The 22996-nt window shown below is 45.8% G+C and overlaps 1 long non-coding RNA gene across 1 annotated transcript; it reads right to left on the bottom strand.

Moving 5' to 3' along the window:
* Positions 1-14373: 14373 nt before the first annotated feature.
* LOC110342558 lies at positions 14374-22366 on the bottom strand. Its single transcript, XR_002384669.2, has 3 exons — positions 22079-22366; positions 17721-17881; positions 14374-15275 (listed from the first exon to the last, which is right to left on the bottom strand). It is a non-coding gene; the product is annotated as an uncharacterized LOC110342558 (long non-coding RNA).
* Between the last annotated feature and the right edge of the window lie 630 nt (positions 22367-22996).

Raw genomic sequence — 22996 nt, 5'->3', positions numbered from 1 at the left:
CCTCATCTGTAAGTGGACAAAGAGGCATTTCCCTTATTGAGGGCTTCTGGGGGATTGATAGACAGGGCATGTATGCAGTATACAGGAGACGCAAAGAAGGTTCTTTGTCAGTTCCTGAGGTGTTTGGGGCTCACAGTCTTCTCATCTCATGCTTCACTCCACTAACAAAACATGAGGCCACTGGACTTAGAAGTTGCATCTTCATCTTGGATATGTCGTCAATGAGGGTCTTCAGTTAGTAGCATTCTGTTTAAACAGGGGCTCTGGAATCTCAAACTTGTTTTGAGTTGCATTTCCCTGATGGCTAAGGATGTTGAGCACTTTCTTAAGTGTCTTTCAGCCATTTTAAATTCCTCTATTGAGAATTCTCTTTTTAGTTTTGTACCCCACTCTTTAATTGGATTGTTTGATATTTTGGTGGCTAGCTTCTTGAGTTCATTTTATATTTTGGAAGTCAGACCTCTGTAGGATGTGGGGTTGGTGAAGATCTTTTCCCATTCTGTGGGCTGCCTTTTTGTCTTGCTGCCTGTGTCCTTTGCCTTACAGACGCTTCTCAGTTTCAGGAGGTCCCATTTATTAATTGTCAATCGCAGTGTCTGTGCTATTGGTGTTATGTTCAGGAAGAAGTCTCCTGTACCAATTAATTCAAGGGTACCCCCCACTTTCTCTTCTAAGAGGTTCTGTGTGGCTGGATTTATGTTGAGGTCCTTGATCCATTTGGACGTAAGTTTTGTGCATAGAGATAGACATGGATCTATCTGCAGTTATGCCAGCATCATTTGTTGAAGATGCTTTCTTTTTTCCATTGTATAACTTTAGCTTCTTTGCCAAAAATCAGGTGTTCCGTAGGTGTGTGGGTTAATATCATGGTTTTCAATTTGATTCCATTGGTCTACCTGTCTGGTTTTGTGCCAATACCAAGCTATTTTCAGGACTATAGCTCTATAATAGAGCTTGGAGTCAGGAATGGTGATGCCTCTGGAAGTTCCTTTATTGTACAAGTGTTTTTTGTCTATCCTGGTTTTTTATGCTGTCCAGAATGGTTAAAATCAAAAACACCAATGACAGTCTATGCTGGAGAGGACATGAAGAGGAACACTCCTCCATTGCTGGTGGGAGTACCAACTTGTACAACCACTTTGGAAATCAGTATGGCAGTTTTTCAGGAAAATGGTAATCAGTCTACCTCAAGATCCAGCAAATCCACTCTTGGGCATATTCATACAACAAGGGCATATGTTCAACTATGTTCATAGCACCATTATTTGTAATAGCCAGAACCTGGTAGCAACTTAGATGGTCTGCAACCAAGGAATGGATAGAGAAAATGTGGTACACTTATACAAAAGAGTATTACTCAGTGAAAAAAAAAGCAATGAAATCTTGAAATTCGCAAGCAAATGGATGGAACTGGAAGAAAACATCCTGAGTGAGGTAACCCAGTCACAGAAAGACAATCAGGGTATGTGCTCGCTCACTCATATATGGATTTTAGACATAGTGCAAAGGACTACCAGTCTACTACAATCCACACCACGAGAGAAGCTAGGAAACAAAGAGGACTCCAGGAGAATAACACATGGTCTTCTGAAGAAGGGGAGGGGAACAAGAACCCCTGAGCAAATTGGGAGCATGGGGGGGTGGAGGGAGGTGGGAAGCAGAGAGGAAAAGAAGGGGAGTGGGGTGGAGAACAGGAGTGATCAGCAGGACTGAGACAGGGGAGGAATAGAGGAGGGCAAGAACGGAGATGCTTTGATAGAGGGAGCCAGTATAGGTTTAGAGAGAGGTCTGGCACTAGAGAAATATTCAGGGTTCCACTTCAACTAAGAATCTAGGCAGTGGCGGAGGGGCTGCCTTTGATGCCCTTCCCCTATAATGAGATTGATGACTACCTTGATTGCCATTCCTAGAGCCTTCAACCAGTAGCTGATGGAAGCAGAAACAGGTACTCACAGCAAAACACTGAGCCTCACTCCTGGAATCCAGGTGCAGAGAGGGAGGAGGGATGAGCAAAGGAGCCAAGACAGTGCTGGAGAAACCTTCAGAAACAGTTGACCTGACCTAGTAAGAGCACAGAGACCCCAGTCATAAAGCTGGAGAACCAGCATTGGACCGAACCAAGGCCCCTGAAGGTGGGTGCCAGCTGGGAGGCCTGGGCAGTCTATGGGGACCTCTAACAGTGGAGCCAGTGTTTATCCTTAGTGCACAAATGGACTTTGGGAATCCATTCCCTATGGAGAAATACTATTGCAGCCCAGATACACGAAAAAGGGCTAAGGCCCTCCCCAAAATGATGTGACAGACTTTGGTGGTCCCCCAAGGAGAGCTTTACTATCCTTGGAGAGTGGGTGGGGGGTGGGTTGGGGAGGTCGGTGGGAAGCATGGGAGGATGGGATGGGCGAGGGAACGGGAGGATTGATATGTAAATTAAGATTGTTTCTAAAATAAAAATTATAAAAAAAAAAAGGATTGATATTTGGGAGAGAAAGGCAGAGAATCTGCTGTGGAGGCAGTAATCCCGAAGGAGTGTCAGTCATGTTTTGACAAGTGCAATAATAATTGAAAGGAGCAAGCTTGTTTTCAGAATTATTCCTTCTGCAGCCCACATGGTGGCTTTGTTCTCACTCTTTCCAATATGCCCACTCACGGACAGTCAGTCATTACTGAACAAGCGAGCAGATTGGAGGTATTTTAGGCACAATAGAACAGAGGCCGCACAACACTACTCACCCCCGAATCCTTCAAATGTTTTCATTCTTCTCTTACATACTTCTCTTTCTTTCAGGATTGCTTAGGATTCTAATCATTAAAAAAAACAATATTGCTCATCCCTCAGTCTTTGTGGTTGTGTTAGTCATGTGTTCCCTAAAAGATGTTTTCCTCTCATTCCTGGACACACAGCTAGACTGAGTTTCCCAGACTCCTTTGCAGTTAGGTGCAGCCACAAGACTAATCTAAAAGTGGGACGTGGGTAGAGGGGATACCTTCTGATGACACTGCTCCTAACATCCTGGGTCAAGTCTCTCTTCCGCCCTCTGCTGGCTGGATGTTGCTAGTGTACCTATCTATCCAGTACCTCTGAGCATCCTTCTTCCTTTTGTACTTCCCTAGTGCTAGGATTAAAGGCATGGGATCCCAAGTGCTGAGATCACCTTTGTGTGATCTCTGTGTCTCTTTTAGACTGGATCAATTTCATGTAGCTCAGTGTGGCCTTGAACTAACAGAGATCCATCTGCCTGTCTTCTGAGTCCTGGGATTAAAGATGTGGGCCACGACTGCCTAGCTCTATGGCTTGTGGCTAGCTTAGCATTCTGGACCCCCCAGGAAAGCTTTAATAAATCATAAACAATATGTCACCACGCCCATTCCCACCCTCCCTGGATGATTTCTCCATGTCCGGTATTGCGTTCCTTTCATTCTACATCTTTCAATAGTGATGACCACCACCGGTGTCAGGGTGCTGTTTTCAGACTTGTAGGCTCAAAACCCATGTAGTGCTTAGCAAAGACTCCTTCAATAACAAAAATAAAACAAAAAACCCTGATCCCTTTAAAAGGAGGAGTAGGTTGCATGATTTATTTTCTGTCAATGAATGTATACTTTGACGTTTAGGACTCTGTGGAAACCAAATGGGAGAGTGAGCTCCTATTTAAAAGATTTGGGGTTTACCTCCCATGTTTCTAATGGAAACTAAGGATATCTAATTTAACTGGGAAATCAAGGAAGCCTCGAGTTTGAAAGGCCAAGAAGGCATTGGACAAGAGGCAGCGGAGGGGTACTTGTACAAAGGGGATGTAATTAAGAAGACAGAGATAGGGCAATCTTACCCGCAGACTGTATTTGGGGTCAGATCTGAGTAGAGAGCAAATGTTTGCAGTATTCATGTGACAGTGGTTGAAACTGGACCAGATCCTGCAGAACATAGGTTAGAGATCGACACGCATCTGACGCCATCCGTTTCTGTCTACTCACTAACACACCGTATCCCGGCTTACAAGTCACAAATCACCGCATCACCTAGAACGCCTGTACAAAAAGCTGCTGTTTTCATAGGTATTCATACCCATCATTGTACATCGGCGTATTCACTCCTAAGAGCGTCTTATCTTCATGCTGCCATCATGACATGAGTTGCATTTGCTTCTTTTTTTTTACCAACACAGCTCCACTGCCCTTTAAATGGTAACAGTGTTGGCTTAAGAGAGTGCATCTGATCTTCTATGATTAGCTGAAGAGATTTCATGATCTTATCACATAGACGAAGAGCCTGGAGTCTAGAGACTCGGCTAATTGGCCTTTCTTCTTTTGTAAGTGGCCAAGCCAAACCCAGAAGTGCCATCTGACAGATATTTTGAAGGACTTTGATCTGTTCTCCTTAAGTTCATGCTTTCTATTTTCTTACTATCGTCCCCTACCAGAGATCTGTGTCAGCTGGTTTAAACCCACACAGTCATTAAGAACAAAGGCTTTTGTACCAAAGGGACTCTGGATTCAGGACCTGCCTTTTAGTCTACCTGGAAAGTCATTTAGCCTATCAAGCCATCAGGTGTGTGGTGTGTGTGTGGGGGTGTAAAATGACTTCTTCCCTGGCTGTGTGGGAAGCACATGAGTCCCTGGCACACCAATTTACAGAAATGTGCCAATGGTTGTTACTACCTTGATGTTTCTTTTCAGTTATTTGTGTTTTCATTATGAAAAATGTAAATGTATTCAAACCAGACAGTTGAGCTTTTTGATAGGATTAGAAGTAAGTTTAGGAGGTGTGGCCTTGTTAGAGAAGTGTAGGGGTCAACTTTGAAGTTCCAAAAGCCCAGGTCAGACAGAGGTCAGGATATATCTCTTTAGCTTCTTCTTCTGCACTACGCCTTCCTGCAGCCATGCTCCTGCCGTGATAATAGACTAAGCCCCTGATTATGTAAGCAAGCCTCCAATTAAATGCTTTCCTAGGTAAGAGATGCCTTGGTCAAGGTGTCTCTTCACAGCGATAAGCTGACTAAGGTGACTTCTCTCTATGCACTGCTCAGAAAGAAATTTCAAATATCATATGTATCCATCTGCAAGTTATCCACTCTGTGCTTCTGAGAGAGACCGAAAAAAGGATCCCAAGATGGCTCTCAGCCCTTCACCCAACAAATAGTTTTAACATCCAGAATGAAACATCTCTAAAGAGTCCCTGGATCTGAGTATGTTGCTCTGCATGACAGAGGATAATTAAGATTACAGATAAGATTACAGATTAAGATACTTCTGGTTTCTAATTAGTGAGCCTAAAAATAAGCCAATGATCATGGGCTATCCAGATTGACCCATCATAATCTATAAAGTTGATCCTTAACTGGGAAAAAGGGTAACAGAAGGTTAGGACCCTAGAACAGCAGGATAATGACTTAGTCCAGTATCATGTACTTTGGACATAAGGGAGGGGGCCATAAGCCAGAGGATGTGTATAGCCTTTAAAAGTTGGAATGAATATAAATTCTCCTTTAACCTTAGAGACATCAAAAGAAGTGCAGTCTTGACAACACCTTTTTATTAGTCCAATGGCAACCATTTCAGACTACAAGGTGATAAAATAATAAAAGGACAATGCTATAAGCCACTAAATGTGTGGTAACTTGCTACAGCAGCAATAGGAAACTAATACAATGGAAATCTCTGCTTGTTATCAAACATGCAGCCAGTTTATTCAGCATTTGAACCTGTAGTTTAGATGCTGGTCTTCTTTTCTTTTCTGTTTGGTTCTAGATGTCCCATTTTGGGGCACTGTTCAAACTCAGCAAATAGTTTCTGAATGAGGGGATACTGTTTCCATTGTTACCATGCTAATCCTTGGGAAGGCAGACAAATTAACAAGAACCGCCCCCCCACACCCTTATTTGAGGTGGCAGCAGTAGATCTAGGGGATCAGAACTTTAAGTTCCGAGATTGCAAACACAGGGTTCACTTTAGCCTCGATACCTGCCAGCTGTATGGACTTAATGGAAGTTGACAGACCTCTCTGATCCTCTGTTTCCCCACCCGAGATAAGGTTAATGGTGACACCTGTGCCATGGACCCGCTGTGAAGACTGACAGATGAAGAAGACACAGAACAGTGCACAGAGCACACACTGTGACAAGTGTTCGCCCGTTGAAGGAATGTGACAAAGTTGATGATCCTGACTCCCAGCTCTTGCTCTAGGCTTTGAGTCCTGGGTTTGATGCTTACACAGTAGTATTCACAATAAGTGCTGCGTTGGCTACTTTTCTATTGCGGTGACTAAACACCAGGACCGAGTCAATTTACAGAATGAAGAGTTTACTTGGGCTCGTGGCTCCAGAGGGGTGGAGAGCATAATGGTGGAGCAGGGCATAGTAACAAGGACGGCGAACTGAGGACTCCTACCTCAAACCAAAAGAACACGGAAGCAGAGAGAGCTACCTAGAAATGGCAAGAGTTTTTTAAGTTCTCAAAGCCTGTTCCCATTGACATACTCACTCAAGCAAGGCCGTACTCCCTACCTAACCAAACAGCACAACAACTAGGGACCAGGTGTTCAAATGCCCGAGACTATGGAGGGAACGGCATCCAATCTACCACCAGTGTCTACCACATTTAATTAAATAGAAGAGTAAACAGCTTTCATAAAATTCAACATAAGTTCCAAAATGTGGGTAATAATTGTTTTTTTAAGTATCTTTACAAATCTTTGAGAAAACTATACAATCTAGTTTGAACATATTCATGCCTCCACTATTAACCTTAACTTCTCCCAAGTCCACCCCATCTTTCCACGGGTTCCCACAACCCCCACAATTTGGTGTTCTTTTTTGTTATTGTTGTTCTCTAAATGTAACAACCCGTAGACTCAAATTTCTGCTCTCCATATATTTCCAGTGGCCGTCCACACACTGGGGCATGGTTGACCTACCAGGGGCAACAACCTTAAAGAAAACTGACAGAGATCTCCCTCCCACAGAAGCCATCAGTTGCCAATAGCTTCTCAGTTAGGGGTGGAGTTTCCTGACTCCTTCCTCGCTCAGTGCTGCAGTATTGACTGTCTTTATTCTGTGCACGTTTTATACAGGCAAGCCTAGCTTCTGCGAGTTCATAAGTGTAGTGTCCTTTCATGTCCAGAAGGCACTGTTTTGCTCCAATACTTCCTTACTGGTTCTTAGGTTCTTCTGCTTCCTCTTCCCTAATGGTCCCTGAGTCTTAGGGACTGGAAGTAAGTACTCATCCATGCATTACCTCTTCTACTCAGATAGATTGTCCAACTACTTGAACAGTTAGGCTGTAAAGAAGAAATCAGCCTGAAAAAGAGTCAAAACCATTCCAAGGCATAGTTCTATAGCAAAAGTTTTATAGTCTTCTGAGGAAGCATTGTGTTTTGTACATGCCCTGGGATAACCTCCACACTAAGTAGTTACCTCTTTTCTTCAATATGGGCAGAATTGCAATGCTTTTAGCCTTGAAGCTTGGCAACAGACTATGGAATATCATTTCCATGGTTAGTCTACACTGTCCATTCCACTAAAGGTTTAGGAAGAAAATGAAAATCATTTTTTACTGAATTTTTGTGTCAGGTGAAAGGTCTTGTTGTAATCAGGTCACAAATCCCTTCCAATGATTCTGCACTAAAGCACTGGATCAGAAACTATATTAGTAACTCTTATTATTGCTGAATCTAATTTCTAATGGGAAGAAACTTAAAGGACTGATGTTGCTCACAGTTCAGCTTATCAGGGAGAAGAAGGCAGGATGGTGGGAGTAGATTCCATCTGTGGGGGCAAAGAACGAGGATACCTACTCACATCTGGACATCAAGGCCTGTCTCCCAGGGATTCATTTCCTCCAGCTTGGATCCACTGTTGAAATGGTTCTCAAGTTTCTCAAGTCAGCAGTACTCTCTTGAAACTGAGCACTTAAGAATATGAGCTTTCTGCGGGCATTTCTCATCCAACAATAATTTTGCTCTCCGATCCATTTGATAGGTAGAGCTAGTCAAGAGGGAGTTGGGAAAAAATTAGTCAACTTTTGACTCAATTTATTTCCCAGCTCTGGCATAGGACTCTGGAGTGGATGTCAATGAGGAGACATAGTAAGGAGACCGTCTATTTGGGGACCAAAAAGAAGATGCAAGGAATGTAAGAGTGACATCAGTGTGTGCTCTTGGCCGCAGCAGAAATCCAAAGGTAAGCCTTAGAGAAGATAAAAAAATGCAGTCCTAAAAAGCCCACTTTCCAAGGCACCATTACCCATAGAAAGACCAAGAACTTGCTTGGGAAATTTCGGAAACCAAGACACACATGTGCCTGTCCACACTCTCTCACAAACACACACATGCAGCCACAGAAGCATCAGTAAATATCTCAAGTTTTGTAGTCATGAAACCTTTCATTTGACATGTGTGCTATGTTTACATTTTGTCATTTACAGGAGAGGCCAGGGAACAGCCACAGTGAAACTTTTCTTTGCCTATGGTTCCTAGACAGTCTTAAGAGATGCTATTCGCACATACCTATCAGCGCTGACCAATGGTGCTCTGAGACACATCCCGGCTGTGATGATGGTACCAGGACAAAGGTCAGGTCCTGCTCATCTCTTCCTCTACCTCCCTCAGCTCTGAGATATACAGATTGAGATTCCGTTCAGCTGAAGGAACCGGGAAGAACACCCAGGCCATGCCCACTACTCCACGGAAAAGACAACCATACTCGCCGGCAGAGAAGTGATTTGTTCTAGTTCGCTTGACCACGTAGATGCAGAAATAGGGGCATCAGTCCCAGCTTACTGCCCCTGGATCCGTTTCTCTTGCTCTCCAGCCTATTCTAGAAGAGAAAGAGAGTGTATAATCAAGGGATGGAAACTCATACTCATGTTTGGATATTAAAATTTAATATTGTAATGTTGGTCTAAACCCAAACTGAATTTAAAAGGTGCATCTGTTGCAAAAAATTAAATAATGCATTTCTGGCTTCCATGAGCATGCTTCTGAATAATTTGTGCCCACAGATCTATTTGTGGAAGCAGGGCTGGTACAGGCAGAAAGCAAACCAGCTTCACAGACCCCGTATCCTAAACCTGCCTTCTCTTCCATCTGCCTGTGAGCCTCATGCTGCTACACCGATGTCCCCAAATTTCCTGTGCTCCTAAGGTCATCTTTCTGCCACCACAATAGACTTTTCTGTGTCTGTGGTGGTTTGACTTGGTATGGCTCCCACAACCTGATGGGTTTGAATGCTTGACCTATAGGCAGTGGCGCTATTAGATGGTATGGCTTTGCTAGAGTAGCTGTGGCCTTACTGGAATAGGCGTGACCTTATAGAGGAAGTGTGTCACTGTGGAGGCATGCTTTGAGGTCTCATATATGCTCAAGCCACTCACAGTGTGACAGTTCAATTCTTCTTCTCCAGCACCATGTCTGCCTGCATGCCACCATGAAGATAGTGAATGAAACCTCTGAAACTGTAAACCGGCCCCAATTAATTAGATGTCCTTTGTTAAGAGTTGCTGTGGTCATGGTGTCTCTTCACAGGAATAGAAACCCTAACTAAGAATGTGTCCTGTTGGGCTGTTAGGATTTCCATAGCAAAATACTATCAAATGATTGACTCAAATAATAGTTTATTTTTCCCCTTCAGAATTCTGGGGGATGGAAGTTCCAGGTCTAGGACTGGTTCCATTGGAGAGTCTGGGGGAGGTATCTGTTGAGCACCCCTACTTCTCTTGTAATGACCACATCCTCTCTGGTCATCTCACATCTTACATCATGTTACAGAGTCTATGTCTGCGTCCAAGTTTCCTGTTCTAAAAGGAACACTGATTTTATGAGGTCAGAGTCCACTCATTAACTTGATTTTTATTTTACCACTTCAGTACCGACGTCATCACTAACTGAGCTTCTGTGGTGAGGGCCGTGACCCCAAACTCTGAGACAGTGGTGAGATACACATGTCACCAGAGGAGCCGGTGAGAAGACAGTGAATACTTCTCTCTGCTCCTCACTTACTCCTGCTCACCTGTCCACCCGCATTCGCCTGGGCACAGGACCCTGTCTGATTGAGCTTTTGAAGTAGCAGAAATCCCACCTGCCTTTCAGAGCTAGGATGGTAAGCAGACAGCATTGCTCCCCACTCTACAGGCTGTGAGAATGGAATCCACAAGTGAGGCAGACTGAAGTCTCATGCAATAGTTAACGTTAGTCAGAGCATCAGACCATTTCTGCTCTGAGGGCGAAGAGAGTCACATGTGTAAGCTTTAGAAGAGCAAGCCACAAGCGGCAGACTAGCTGCGCATGACAGAAACATGCTTTCCCATAGAGGCGTACAAACAGACAATAGCCAACTGTAAGGAATAAAAACAATCGAAAGCATACTCACTCCTATCAGCTACACTTGGACGTGCCACGAGAGCACATTCCAAGGACAGTTCCAAGAGCAATTAAAGCAACTGAGGTCATAAGACTCTTGTCTTGTTTTCTTGGAGTTTTCCCCAAGCACTCAGAATTCTCCTCACACAACAACATTCTTGGACGGTGTTCCAACATAGGATAGTGTTTTATCATGCAACAAACAGAGGGAACATAGAGAGTCTCAATACTTGGTCCTTCCCTTAATGACAGAGAATATTTCAGAGAAACAACTCATGAAAAAAGCACAAATCCTCCCACCGCATCTATCCTTGAAAGGTTATGGGGGGGGAGGAAACAAATTAGTCTACAAAATTGGGGTGACAGGCCCCTGTCAACAGTCTAGCATTTACATGTTCATAGAGAACACTTGAACAGAATTTCTTTTTTTAATTTTAATTAGAAATAAGCTTGCTTCACATGTCAATCCCAACTTCCTCTCCCTCTCCTCCTCCCCTGCTCCCCACTAGTTCCCCCAGCCCTGCACCCAGTCCCCACTCCACTCTCCAGGGAGGGTAAGACCCTTAATTGGGGATCTCCAAAGTCTTTCATATCATCTGGGATAGGGCCTAGGCCCTCCCCCATGTATCTAGGCTGAGAGAGTATCCCTCCATATGGGATAGGCTCCCAAAGTCCATTTGAATGCCAGGGATCAATACTGATCTAGTACCTGAGGTTCCAAAGATTGCCAAGGCCTCACTGACACCCACATTCAGGGCGTCTGGATCAGTCCCATGCTGGCCTCTCAGCCATCAGTCTGGGGTCCAAGAGCTCCCCTTGTTCAGGTCACCTGTTTCTGTGGGTTTCACCGACCTGGTCTTGAACATCACTCCTCCTTCTCTGCAACTGGTTTCCAGGAGTTCAGTTCAGGGTTTAGCTGTGGGTGTCTGCCTCTGCTTCCATCAGCCACTGGATGAAGGCTCTAGGATGGCATACAAGGTAGTTGTCAATCTCATTATCAGGGAAGGGCATTTAATGTAGCCTCTCCACTATTGCTTAGATTCCCAGTTGGTGTCATCCTTGTAGATCTCTGGAAATCTCACTAGTGCTAGATCTCTCCTCAAATCTATAATGACTCCCTTTATTATACTATCCCTCATCCTGCTCTCCTCTATCATTCCCCTGACTCAACCTTCCTGCTTCCCCATGTGTAACGTGAAGCTTTTCTTTTTTGAGAGGAGCCTTCCCGCCAGCCTGGTTCTAGAGCCGCATCAGTCCCAAATAAACACACAGGAGGCTATATTAATTATGAAGCTGTTGGCCTTGTTTGTTTCTTACTGGGTAGCTCTGACTTAAGTAATTACCCCATAATTGTTAACCTAAGTATGTTTCTTACCGGAGAATAGTTCCGGGCTTCCTACCCCATGGCGGTTACATGTTGACTGTCGTGTTTCTCCTTCCCAGAATCCTCCTGGACTCCTAGTCCCACCTATCTAGATTCCTATTGGCTGAACAGTGCTTTATTGACAAATGTGCAGGACTTCCCCCATCACCCATGTTCTCTTCTCCCCCTTCCTAGTCCCCTGCTCTCTCTCCCCTCCCCCCATGCTCCTAGTCCACTCAGGAGATTCTTTCCCATTCCTCTTCTCCGGGGTACCATGCATATCTCTCTTAGGGTCCTCCCTGTTTCCCAGACTCCCTGGTGGTGGGATTGTAGGCTGACACTCCCCTGCTTCATGTCTAAAATCTGTATATGAGTCAGTACATACCATGTTTGTCATCTTGTGACTGGGTTACCTCGCTCAGGAAGGTTTCTTCTAGTGCCTTCCATTTGCCTGCAAATTTCAAGATTCCATTGTTTTTTTTCCTGTTGAATAGTACTCCATTGTGTAAATGTACCACATTTTCTCTATCCACTCTTCAGTTGAGGGGCATCTAGGTTGCTTCCAGGTTCTGGCTATTACAAACAATGCTGCTATGAACATAGTGGAACAGATTTCCTCGTTGTATTAATGTGCATCTTTTGTGAATATGCCTAAGAGTGGAATTGCTGGGTCTTGTGGTAGACTGATTCCCATTTTTCTGAGGAATCTCCATACTGATTTCTAAAGTGCTATAATGAGTCGGCACTCCCACCAGCAGTGGAGGAGTGTTCCCATCTCTCCACATCCTCTCCAGCATAAACTGTTATTGGTGTTTTTGATTTTAGTTATTCTGATAGAAGGAAGATGGTACCTCAGAGTTGTTTTGATTGGCATTTCCCTAATGGCTAAGGATGTTGAACACTTTTTTAAGTGTCTCTCTGTCATTTTAGACTGCTCTATTGAGAATTCTTTATTTAGTTCTGTACCCCACTTTTGTTTCTCAAGCAGGCAAGGCAATTCTTTGTGTGTATTCCTTTCTATTGAAAATAGTACCTGTGGGATGTTTTTCTCATGATCATAATACATGTCTCCTATTAGAACATGTAATAGAAAAGTCTTGTATAGGGCTGGGGCTATAACTTGAAGGTTGAGTGCACAAAGATCCTGGGTTCAAGCACCAACATTATCAAAATATTCTAATTTGTGCACTAGAACACACAGCAGTACACAGCATTTGGTAATGGCATCCCTCACTTTTTCTGTAAAATCCTGTCATCGCTGGCCTTTTGTTAGTCTGCTTCCTTTTGCTTTTCACAGAGTAGAAGCCTGGAGTATGTTTTATCTCTCTTTGCCTTCCCCGTGCTCACCTGCAGCCTGCTCACAGAGCTCCACTAATGCTAGCAAAGGAAGCCATTCTAGGAACATAAACACAGCTGAAGGACTTACTCTACCTGCACTACCCCAGCATCAGCTACTATGGTAGAAAAACCTTCTCTTATCAGGAAGTTACAAAGTAAGGAAGACAGAAAGTATCAGCACAAGAAAGCAGAGCAAAGCCCGCATCCCGGAACAGGAGTCTAGGCGGACACAGGGTTGGAGCAGGACTGTGTGGACAGATAAAGAATGGATCCCGGGAAAGGAAGCCCCGCCCTCCACTTCATGAGTGCACAGGAGGCTCCCACCCAGAAAGGGCCCCGGAGACCAAGACTGCTTTCAGCAAGGACTGCTTTGTCACTCTCTGCCCGTACTCCTGTCACTGTTGAGCTTGTGGCCCAGGGCTGGGGATACATGTCCAGGAGCCTTGTCCTGGAGCTTCTGTTGATTGTGTTGTACCAACAAATGTAAACCAGCCACTGTCCTGGGCTGAGCTTTTGAAACCTCTGAAGGTGGATTAGAAAATGCCCTTGATCCTTCTCAGACTCTAGAAGAACAATTAGAGAACTCCTGAGCCTGCCCAGAGAGGAAAGTAAGAATGGAATGAATGGAGAGGTACAACCCAAGGGGAGGGAGAACGGAATGAATGAAGAGTTACAACAGAAGGGGAGGGGTTATAAGCACTGAGCAGGGATCACCAAACTTTAAGCAATTTTTCCCACCTCTGCTATAATCCTATCACCCATGTTTTCCTTTCCAGCATCCTGTCAAATTACTATTCAGATCTACTGGCTAATTCAGCCTGAAAAGGGAGCAGAAAATTCCCGCGTCATCTGATACACTTTACTTTGATGGATGAGCCTGGAGTTTCAGGGAGAAGTTAGGCAGAAAAATCTGGCTCCTTCAAACTAATTACTGCATATCTGATTTATTTCCCACCTTAATGTTGTTTATTTTGTTTTTATTCAAAATATAAAATTACTCCCTGCGTTGGGAGATTATTTTTTTTTCTTTTAGCAGCAGATTATTTGTGGGCCCTGGTTATAAATAGGAGGTTAGAATCTGTGACACATTGTTTTCCCCATTCACACAGGAGGTCCCCTGAGATCGACCGAGTTGCATTTTTTTCCAGTTAGAGTCTTTAATGGCTAATTATTCACTGGCTGTTCTGTTAGAGGCCTTTTTGTTGTTGTTTTGGGAGAATGCACCGGTTTGCTTTTGCATCTTATTCCTGGAAAACTGTTTATCAATAACCTGGAATTGTCAACATCATCAGGAAGTTGTGTGGCACATTGCACATTTGATTGCTTTTGTGATTTATTAGTTTAACACATGTGTGTTTATCATCTGCTTATACTACATAATGGATGGGAGCATACAGTTTCTTAGGTGCAGCCAGGCACCTAAGGATATAGAGACAGGGAGAATTTCATTCCCCACGTTGATTTGTTCTGACTTGGTGTATCTTCATTTTTAAACATTTATTTATTCACTCACTGACCCAGCATCCAGCGCAGCCATCGATCATACTGGGGGTTCACTAGGAGCTTGTGCAAGGGGTGTATTCTCATCCATTTATTGTCTATCCCAGCCACCCAACAATCCCTTTCGTGGCGCCATCCTTCCATTCAACCGCAGGACGCAGACAGAGGGAGGACAGCAGCGCTGTGCTTCAGGGCCCTCGCTTGATTTGCATCTGCGTATTGTCTTTTTTTACATTTGGGCTTTAGGTTACTGCCTGGCCGTTTATTTTGGAACACGCTACTCAAATTTCCCTGTGTATTAATCGAGTCATTAGTGCCCAGTGAAGAAAGTAAGAAGCCCTGCAGATGTTTCCAGCAAAGAGAGATTTGTTGCTGATAAATAGTCGCAGTGCTCTGATGGAGATAGAGAAGTGACGGGTAGAAGTCGCCACGCGGGGCCATGGAGCATGCTCAGTATTTAGGAGAGACGTGGGAGGTTGCGTGCTGCTGAACTACCAGAAGTCTGCTGCCGCTATTGCTGCCCTCGGTAGTTGTAGTACATGGCGCCAGCATCCACCAGACAATCCACTTCAACTCCTACCACCAGAGGAGGTAGCAGAAGAAGCTGGAAATGTAAATGGAAGAAGAAACTCACTGCTCCTTTTCGTGGACTTCTAGGCCAAACCTCAGGGAAGGCAGCTGACACAGGAGTTTGGGAAATGTCCCTCAGAGGCCTCCACATACCTGCTTGGTATAAAAGAGAACACTGGTAGGGAGGAGTGAAGTCGTCAGGACACAGTGACTAGTGTGAGCAAAGCCAGTATGAAACTCACCCGATGAGTCAAGTTGGTCAGGGCATTAGAGCAATCACTGACACACACATGGAAAACAGGTGACATCAGCTATTATCACTCTAATGGTTCCCAGAAGTCAGGGAACAGTGTATAAGAAGATGGTAACAGAGTTAGGTTTATGTTTGAGACAACTCAGTGAGGATCAGGGGAGAGAAGAAACCGGGGACTCCTAGGAAGTGAATGGTGTATCTGAGATGAGGGGTTCTTTATCTAGAGCAACTGATTTATAGAAGCGAAGAAGGAAGGAGCTTCTGCGATGACCCTGAAGTCTGGGCATAGGTGACTGGATAGTGACAGTCTTATTTGTAATTTTACCATCAAGGAAAGGACAGGGGCAGTCATGCTGTCTATATCTCCCCAAGAGTACATTGTGCTTGTGTACTGTACTTAGGCTTGATTAGAACTTTTGAATAAATAAATAGTGCACTTTTCTCCCTTCATTAAGATTGAAACAGAGATCATCGGTCACATTCTTGGGAGCAGAGACACAGAACTGAGTTTTCCTCCGTCCTCTGCACTTTGCAGGGACCCCAAACAGACTCCACGAATGCAGAAGCACACCATGAACACAGAAGAAACCTCCTCCAACCTAAAACTGAGACCCTGAACAAGCTAGAGATGAGATGCTCACTGTTTAAAACAGGAATGTAGGACACGGGTGTCATAGATGATTGTCACCATACAGTGCTACCATGTTTGAGGACATCCACAGCAGACATTGTCCCTTAAAGAAACAGAGATCAGTTCCACTCCTTGGGGAAATGTGTGTTCTGTGACTGGACTGTCTGTGTTAGGAGCAGGGATGTGCCTTCTCAAAAGACACGCTTCTTGCCTCCAGGATTTGTGACTTAAGACACACTCTTGTGAAGTTTACATGTCAGAACGTTTTCTGTATTTCAGAGAGGAGGTTGCAAACCCCTGTTACAGTGTCATGCCTACCTCATAGCAGGGGCTGGGACTTTTGAGATAACTTTTCTAATAGAGCATTCTAGAGTCAGGTTGCACTGAGGCTAGCCTAGGTACCAGGTCTTCCTTCCACCCTGCCCAGAATGAGGCCTGATAATGTCCCACAGCTCTCTGGGACACATGTCAAGGTTTGGCTTCTGAGGTTTCAGCCTAGTCCCATTGAAATACCACCACATGAGACAGGAGATCCTGGAAGATGCCAGCCTTGTCTCTACAGCAAGACAAGTGTAGCCCCTCCCTTCCTTGTCCTCATTCATTCCTGGGGCCCTCCTTGTGTCATCTTGATGTGTGTGTGTGTGTGTGTGTGTGTGTGTGTGTGTGTTGCTATTAGCCCACTGTAGTTAGTGTCACTTGTCATGCTTAACCTGAAGTTCCCAGCTCCTCAGGGAACCATGGTCAGGTTCCCCATGTGCCATGCTTTCCGTGACTGTAAAGAAGCTGAACATCTCGTCTGTACTTGAACAACAGTTGTGTGACTTTATCACAGAAGATATATAGACACACCCACTTCCTTCAGATTGGACACCAGAAGATCCTAAGCATGTCTCCACTCAAGTCTAGCTCCTGAATCAATGAGTGTGTGGGGTTATTGGAAGGAGCATGGGTGAGGGGGACTTACAGGCACACAGCTGCCTCAATGACAGCTGTGTCACTGAAAGTTTCCGTGCTGGCACTGGTGACAACTTATGAAAGCTGTACTTACACTTGAGGGTCAACTCCAACATCCTCCCATTGTCTCTAACTCCAGCACTGCCCATGCAGTGGGAACAGGGGAATGATGGCTGGACTCTCTGCAGAGGGCCAGCTGACTCTATAACAGACCTGATCATGTGATACTGTGAGAGCGTGTTGTTGGTAGATTTCAAGCTCCTCTCTGATTTCAAGTGGCAGTGGTCATGTCATGCCCATAGGATGGAGTTTTACTCTGCCAGCCATTTCTTTGACGCTGTTTCATAGTTTTTCCATGTTCACAATCTGTTCTTTTTTGTTTTGTTTCGTGCCCTGAGTATTTTCCTTTATTCTGTACTTGGTCTGTCTCTTCTAATCTCTCATAGCTGACAAGCCCCAGATATGTAAGGAAAGAGAGTGTGTTTTATTAGCATCCCCAGACTTGCGTTGGCAAAACACATCCAGTAAAGGACTGTGGAGCTGAGCTAACTGAGAGTCATGTCGTGGCATGGGGGCTTGATCGTAAGTTTCAGGATAAAGCCCATTACAACCATCATACTACCAGAACAAACCCTATGACTTCCTGGTACTGTCTCTTGGAGCACATCGTTAGAATGAAAATGACAAAGTGGGATTTCTTGTGTTATTTCCTTGGGTAATTGTACTTATCTGAAGACTGACTTGGTAAAGGGATAAATACCTTCCAGGGCTTAGCAGCTTCTTGCCCAGGGTAACTTAACTCTAGCACGCAGTGATACAGCCTCTTTCTTCATCACACATTGTGAAGGACACGCTTCTCCACATCCCTCATTCAGAGACAGAGCTCTTCTCCAACACACTCAGTCATTTCTCTTCCAGGATCTGTAATATAATTAATTAGCTTGAGAAGGCTTTGGGACAATTATTAATGATGCAATTAGCTGTTGTTTCCTTTAGGGGATGGGGGCTTCCTTGTTCCCTTGATCATTTCTAAGGTTGGGCCCTATTCCTTCTGCTTTGTCTCTAACAAGCTCTGCTCTGTGCCCCAGGGATCTGCCCCAAGCCACTGCCTGGCAACGCTGTTGGCAGGATCTCTCCTATCCTATGGAGAAGTCTCAGACTCTTGCCCACTCTGTGGCATAGGAAATGGATGGGCTCAGACTCACCTCCTTAGCATGGGGGTTAATCTTTGTAAGACATAGAAGAAGTTCACGAAAATTCAATTCACGTGGTGCCTCAAGGGAGGGGTTTAGTACTCTCTCACTCGCTATTACTTCATTTGGCCCTTATCACAGCGCCACAATATATGTCAAGTTGCCATTGTGTAGAAGAAAAGTGAAGGCCCACATCATGTTGTCAAAGAACACTCCCCTATTGGCCAAAGGATTCAGACATCATCTCAAGTTTGCTCCACTTTCAAATCACTGATGCTGACGTCACACAATGCTCCCCATGGACACCATGCACACCTGCTGTAAGGTAAAGCCTATCCTATCAGGGTGTGCTCCGCACACTAACCTGCTTCCACCATAGACCTTCTCTCTGCTGAGGGTTTGTTCCTGTGTCTAACAGTCCACATCTGTCCTGCTCTGTTTCACCTGGTTGTTACGTTTTCACAGCAAGACTGAGCACAGTGGCACGTGACTGTAATCCCAGTGATTTGGATGCTGAGGCAGGAGGATTAGGGAGGTCAGAGTCCAAAGCCAGCTTGGGATGTATAGTGAGATCTGTGTCAAAACAGAAACAATAAAAGGTCATCCCTGAGAATCATTGTTCCTGGATTCCCAGGGCAAGTTAAAGCCAGGCTGAGTTAATGATTGAGAGACACGCCTTAAGCAGATATGAACTGGGACCAGAAACAGCTCTGGCCTCTGTTAACTCAGCATTTTGGCACACTCATTTAGTGTTTACTCATCTCTAAATTGGGAATAATGATATTAGGTGAAATGGTTGCTATCTCCCAGAATTCCTGTCTCCTCCCTCACATCACCAGCTATGTCAGAGACCAACACCCCCAAAGAGCCCATGTGACCTCTTACGATGTTCTCAAGGAGTTCAAGATGGAGGGACATGCGCAGCACTGTGAGCTCACTAGAATTCTTGATTTTCTTCCCTTGTTATGAGGACATCTTCCTGCACACCACTCTTTATGTATTATTAGGTGTGTATATTTGAGTGCGGGCTATGTAACTAAGCTATTCATCCATTATTAGATGTGTGTGCGTGTGTGTGTGTGTGTGTGTGTGTATGTTATGTAACTAAACTATTCATCCATTATTAGGTGTGTATATGTGAGTGCGGGCCATGTAACTAACCTATCTGTTATTAGATGTGTGTATGTGAGTGTGGGTTATGTGACTATTCATCCATTATTAAATGTGCATATGTGAGCATGAGTGTCCACATGATTTTGTCCGTGAAGATCAGAAGATGACTTTGGGGAGTTTGTTCTCTCTTTTTCCCATATCCAGGCAGGATGACTCTTCTTCAGATCATCCTGCCCTCCAAGCCTGGCCGTGCTCTATTGTCCTGTGTCCCCTCCATGTCACTGTAGGAACACTGGGGTCACAGATGCACACCACATCCCTCTTGTTTATTCATTTTGTTGTGGACTCTGGGTGTCATCTCTGCTGGTCTTGCTTGTGCAGTAAGAGCTTTGCTCTCTAAACCATTTGTCCAGCCTTAGAGCCTTAGAGTGTGTATTTTTAAGAACAGGAACCATGTACTCTCCATCTTTGGGATCTCCACTAACCAAACTGGCCTCTGGATTGTGCTGCTGAACTTGCAATTAGGTCTTGTTTGAAAAAGATGAATGAAACGATGCTGCAGCTTTCAAGCACGGGTCAGGATTTTAGCATCATGGGAGGAGAAGGGAGAAGGAAGGGCCCTCTGAACAAGCGCACATGGTGAACAGTGGTCACAGGGAGGTTGGAGCATTCCCGAGTTATCCTGGGGACCAGAAGCACCAGGGGATTGCAGGATGCAGGTCAGGGGGGGGGGAGGGCAGCTTTTAGCTGAGGGCCACTTCTGCTCCAGGGATCGACACTTCAGGCTTCAGTCTCAGGCTCCACTGAGGCTTGAAGGGAACAAATTATTGGTTCAGCTCTGAAGATGGTTTGTTGTTTTGTTTGTTCTAGTTGAGTCACTTCAGATAATGCATTGATTCAGACACACTCTGAGGACACCCATCAGAGTGTATTTGTAAAAAATAAAAACGCAGCCAGCACTCTTTAATGCAGCATTTTCTAACCTTCTGCTAGGGTAGGGACAGAGCCTTCCAAGATAAGACAGGGGTGCCCAGAGCTCCAGGTTGCCTGCACACACCTGCTGGAAGGGCCGGGGGTGGGGGTGTCAGTGGCCAGGAGCTAAGAGGCAGCCAAAGGAGAGCAAGAGAAGAGGAGGTCTTGAGAAATATGGGATCAGGGCCAGGTCCCCACTTTTTTGCCCTTAGGATCCAACTCCTTTTAAGGACACAGGATTCCATTCCTGGAATAACACCCTCCCCCCAGCCACCTTGATCCCATAAGTGGAAGATACACATTTTAAGGAAACTCTTGCTTGACCTTTCGTAAATTCAGAGTGACTGAAGGCAATGCATCTCGCATTAGGAGGAATAGATGTGCTGCCCATCCTTAGCTCTTTCCAAAATGCCACCGCGTCCGGTGTCTGCACCATATCACCTTTCTAGACAAAGAAATGGGGGCATTGACCCAGCACATTGCCACAGGACCTTTGCCTACTAGGTTGCATTGCACAATGAACCAGTGCACAGCCCAGCAAAGATTAAGAGGCAAAACCCAACCACAACCTTAGAAGCCATACCCTCTACTATGAGCTCCACAGGGTTGCTGAGCTCTGTCTGGAAGCGCTCTGGCGACCAGGAGATATAGTGGCACGTGTAGTTGCCAGTATGTTGGGCAGCCACGGAGCGCATCCACATGTCACTACAGGTGCGCTTTATTATGAATACCCTGTAAGACACAAGCTTGCCACCGCATAGCATCTCCACGGTGTCTCCAGGCACCTTGCTCTTGCAGCATAGAACAACATCGCGACCAGCAGGTACTTTACCTATCCACCCTGCCTGGAGCTCTGGGGCATGCGAGGATGCTACTCAGTTTGGGACATTTTCTGCCAGCTCCCATGTGAGTCTACTCGCCTTGCCCCATGGGTACCCATCTGTGTGTCGTCTAACTGTGCCACCCCCAGCATCACAAAAGCTATGAGACCTGTCAGGTTTCGATCTGGCTCAGGGCTTCCCTGGCTCCCCAGATGGGTGAAGAGACCTTTCCGGAAAACTGCTTCTGGTGGAAGCACAGTTCAAAGGTCTGGGGTCAAACTTTAGCCTGACTAGGAGCTCTGTGTGGTCTCTGCCCGGAGAGCTGACTCATGGAGAGCTCAATGAGGAAATAAGAGGAACAAATAGACCCCAGGGATTCCAGGGCTCTGTAAAATTACACATTAGCTCAAGCCTGTGGGGACAGCCCCCGGCCGGAACAGGCAGTCGCTGGTTATGAGTGGAGCCTTGCAGGCATCAACATGAAAAACTTGGGTCCTCACACTCTCGAACACGATTTTACTTGAACACGATTTTACTTGCCACCTTCTAGCCTAGACCCTGGGCAAAGACCAGGGGTCCATGCCTTCCCTGGGGCGAGGGGGTCACTTCCGAGACCTCCAAGTCCAAGACCTCCTTAAGGCCCAACACAGAAAGAATGGCCCCTCCCAGGATCACAGTCCAGGAACTTGGATCCATTATGGAGCACCCCACTGGGCTTCCTACCCAAGTGGCTAAGCTCACCATTCACATTCCTGCACCACTGCCTCAATCTCCTAGCCTTGGCAAACCGTGGGCGGGCAGCAAGCCCATGGTACCCTTTCTAGGCTACCCTGAGAAGGTCCCACCGAGGTCTCAAGGCTACTGTATTAAATGCCCTACATGAAGCTTGGGAAACTGAGGCTAACTGTATAACTCATTCAGGTTTGGGGGTTCTGCTTTGGAGTTCCCATCCTGCTCGCTTCTGATAACCACCGACGCCCTGCCCTGCCCCGGGTCTGCGGCCCGGCTGTGAAACTCACCATCACTCCAAATTAGCTCTACCGGCTCACTGTCTCTGGACCAAGCTGCACTCGCGAGAAGACGGTAGCCGCAGGTGAAGGGGCTCTGGTCAGCCAGGTCCGAGAGTTTCAGATAGAACTTGATTTGCTCTGGGCTGGTGCTGATGGAGGGGAGATTCAGCTCCTGCTCGCCCTGCCTCAGCTGGAACTCAACATCAATCAGTGAGGCCTGGCAGACAAGGGTCCTCTCGCCTGTCTTGGGCAGGATCACTGTGGAACTTCCGGAGGAGGTCAGCACTGGTCGGGGCGGTATACCTGCAAGACAGGGAAGACCAGTGATGCAAGAATCTGGGTCGCCCTGCTTCGTGGGGTCCCAAGAAGAACTGCCCCGGGTCTGGCCCCAAACCTATGGTGACGGCTCAGGAGCAACTTGCTTATCTTTGGACACTATGCATCAGGTCTTTACGCCCCGATTCTCAGGGTTAGGATTCAACACTCACTGTACTCCTTGATGGTCACAGTATCACTGGGCACAGAAGGGACATCAGATGTGTGAGTTAGGTAGCCGCAGCTGTAGGTGCCAGGCAGGTAGACGAGAAAGTTGGCTGGTTCCTTGTCTCCTGTCCCGGCTTCAGCTGCCCCTAGGAAACTGTTGGTTTCAACTACTTCCAGGAAACCACCATCTCCTTCCCGCCTCAGCAGAAAGGCTACATCCGGCGATCCCACCTGGCGCTGCAGGAATGTATCCAGGCCAGGTGTGATCCAGGACACTGGTTCAACAGAAAGCCGGGGTCTGGGCAAGGGCTCTGTGGATTGGGGAGAGCAGGGTGGGTGAGTGTTTCAGTCTCGTTCTGGAGGCAGCAAGCATATGAACTCCAGACTCAGAAAATATAAGGGAGGCAGGGGTGGGGCAGGGGCGGGGCAGGGGCAAGAGCAAGA

Source organism: Mesocricetus auratus, unplaced genomic scaffold, assembly GCF_017639785.1.
Source record: "Mesocricetus auratus isolate SY011 unplaced genomic scaffold, BCM_Maur_2.0 Super-Scaffold_100023, whole genome shotgun sequence".
In the NCBI taxonomy this organism is placed as follows: domain Eukaryota; kingdom Metazoa; phylum Chordata; class Mammalia; order Rodentia; family Cricetidae; genus Mesocricetus; species Mesocricetus auratus.
This window is presented reverse-complemented; position numbering and strand designations above follow the sequence as displayed.